Source organism: Penaeus monodon, chromosome 29 (genome assembly GCF_015228065.2).
Source record: "Penaeus monodon isolate SGIC_2016 chromosome 29, NSTDA_Pmon_1, whole genome shotgun sequence".
NCBI lineage: Eukaryota > Metazoa > Arthropoda > Malacostraca > Decapoda > Penaeidae > Penaeus > Penaeus monodon.
The window spans coordinates 29948850-29949114 of NC_051414.1; the positions used below are offsets into that span (position 1 = coordinate 29948850).

The 265-nt window shown below is 34.3% G+C and overlaps 1 protein-coding gene across 1 annotated transcript in view; it reads right to left on the minus strand.

Moving 5' to 3' along the window:
* Window positions 1-265, minus strand: part of LOC119591835 (NECAP-like protein CG9132) — a gene marked incomplete in the record, with an annotated part of 11050 nt that overhangs the window by 6071 nt on the left and 4714 nt on the right.

Genomic DNA, 265 nt, shown 5'->3' on the forward strand with positions numbered 1-265 from the left:
TGTGTGTTTACAAACTTCTGACACTACAAAAAAAATACAAAAGAAATGCAAATCTAGTTCAGTAAAATCAGAAATGACCAAGATTTATTCAAGAGATCCTTCGCACAAATAATAAAGCCTCCTAATGCAGATATTTTGCAAATAATATTCACTCTGCAGCCACAAACAAAATAAAGAGCGAAATACGGACAAAACCGCTTCTGGATACGGGATAATCAAAACAGGAAACACAGAAAATGGAAAAAGCCCAGAACTCAAACAGGAT